Consider the following 2558-nt stretch of genomic DNA (forward strand, 5'->3'; position numbering starts at 1 on the left):
ATTATAATTTGAACATACAATACACATAAGGAAGTAATATGAGATAAGGATGGAAAGTTAAGATGATTAGAGGCTGTGAAGATCCTTAAAAGCAGACTAAAGAGCATGACTTTTATTCTGTAGGTATGAGGATGTCATTAAAGGTTAATGAGAAAAGGACTGATGAAATCAGAGTCATGTATAAGGAAGATTTCTCTGGTAGTGTGAACGAGCAACTCATTTCTTGATATTAAAAAGCCTAGCTTTATGTGGTAAAGAGGAATAATCGCTTTAACCAGTAAACAAGAAATTGCAGAAAACCTTCTCTGCCAAGAACTGTACCAAGCACTAAGGAAGGCCTTGTGCTATAATCCCTGGTCCTCTGCTCCCCAGGGGCTTCTACTCTCTGCTTATTTTCTTCTTTTATTTGGAAAAATACCCTGATGTAAGTGGAAGAAATAAAAAGCAAAACTTAATGCTGTGAAATTATAATGACTAAGCTTGGTCTCAGAGAAGAGAATGTACTTTCCTCCCTTCTTTGTAGAGGTGAAGGGCTAGGAGTGTGGAACATTGCATATGATATTAGACTGGGTTGATATGTTTTTTTTTTTTTCCTTTCTTTTTAAATCTCTGTGGTAAGTTGTTGTTCAGTGAGTGGGGGAAGGGGAATATATGTATCCCAAAATGTAGGTGATATGAAAGCAAAAGATATTGACATAAATTTAGTGTTCAAGTGACAGAATATTAACTACAGGTGACTATGGATTTGTCCCTGGACAAAGAAATTTAGAAGGTACAATAGAATTTTGGCTCTTTCACTAGCATAGATTTACTCGATTTAGCACTCAACAAGAATACTTAATCTAAGTAATAATTCACCTGATAGTGCATAACTTCATTACCATCCAAAATGACATCGACATCCAAAGTAAACTCTTCATTGATGACCCAACTCCATCTCTTTCCTACCTAAATACCTTTCTTAATCTCACTAACAAGTGATCTCGGTCCCTCAGAGGTAATGTAGTTGAACTCTAATTGCCTTATTTTACAGAGGAAACTGAGATTAGGGACATTAATTGACTTTCTTGCAATCTGTTCAGTAAAAGTAGCAAAGCAAAAACTTGGAATCTAGAACTTGTGTAATATAAGGCCTCTGTCTCTGAATTTTGTTCTCTTTAGGACTGAATCACTCTTTCTCTGCCCTTAAAGGGCATTGTGTTGAAGATTCTTCTTCCATTGATCAACTGAATTTGTCTTTTAAAAGTTTATAAAAGAATATATTTTATGTTGCTTTCTTGAGGGGTCAGAATTACTAATTTTGACCATTATGTTAGTAAGGCCTTAACTAGAAGGTTCAAGGAACTGTTAAAGATGATAATTTTGGTGGGAGGAGGGAATACCATAATCCTCTCTGTTTAGAACTGCCCTTATAAATATTTTTTTCCAGACATTATCAGCATTAAGGAAAGGACAAAGACAATGGAAAGTTTCCATGAGCTTTACAGAGGATGCCAGTGCTATTCTGGGTTACAGATGCCTAAGGCTCTCCTCTAAAGAGTCTCTTTTAACAGAACAAGGAATGCCAATATTTTAAGAGCTTACTTACCTCCCATTTGGAAAGAACATTAGCCTGAGAATCAAAAAACCTGGCTGTAGTCTGAGCTGTGCCACAAATTCGCTGTTTGATCTCAATTAAAGCTTTTTATCTTTGGATCTCTATATCTTCATATGGAAAATGAAGACAGGCTGATCTCTAAAGTGATTCTAGCTCTAACAGTCTATGATTTTGTGACAAAATGACAGGAAATGGATTTTCTAAAACAGAGAATTAGTCCTCAGGGGTTAAATCCTGGTTTTGCTCTGTAACTTAGGGCATATCACTTAGTCTCTTTGTTAAATGAGAGGATGAGAATAGTTGAACTTCAAGGTCTCTTACAGCTTTGACATTCTGAAATAAAATGTGTAAGTGAGAATCTTCTCAAGCCATTTAGACTTCATCTGTCAGAGTGACATCTGGTGGCTCCCAGAAGATATTGCGGTGTACCTCCATTGAAGCGATTATACTAAAAATTATTTTCTCCCATTACTTCTGATTAATACATATCTAAGCTATGGAAAAAAATTCTATATAAAATACCAATAAAGTCTGCAACCAAGTTTAAAACTTTTTTTTTACAAACATGTTAACTTAAGCTCCAAAAACAAATCTTATCTCACAAAAAGAAACCTCTCACATAAAAGTTTAGTTATATAATCAACAAGTAATAGGAATCTCAAACATAATAAATAATAAAATATTGGGTAGAAAAAAATTAAGATATTCTTTTTCCTGGGCATGGTATTTCTTACTTGTGAAACAATGGCACCAAGGAGCAACCCTTAGATCAATAATTGAAAAACTTGAATTCAAGTTCACCCACAAATAATTCTATATTTCTTCCTGAGAAATATATATATATATATATATATATATGAAACATTTCTCAGGAAGAAATATATTAATTAATCAATCTGTACTTGTTCAACTATATATAGTTGAACAAGTACAGATTGATTAATTTATATGTTGATCAATA

This window comes from Antechinus flavipes, chromosome 2, assembly GCF_016432865.1.
Source record: "Antechinus flavipes isolate AdamAnt ecotype Samford, QLD, Australia chromosome 2, AdamAnt_v2, whole genome shotgun sequence".
Classification (NCBI taxonomy): domain Eukaryota; kingdom Metazoa; phylum Chordata; class Mammalia; order Dasyuromorphia; family Dasyuridae; genus Antechinus; species Antechinus flavipes.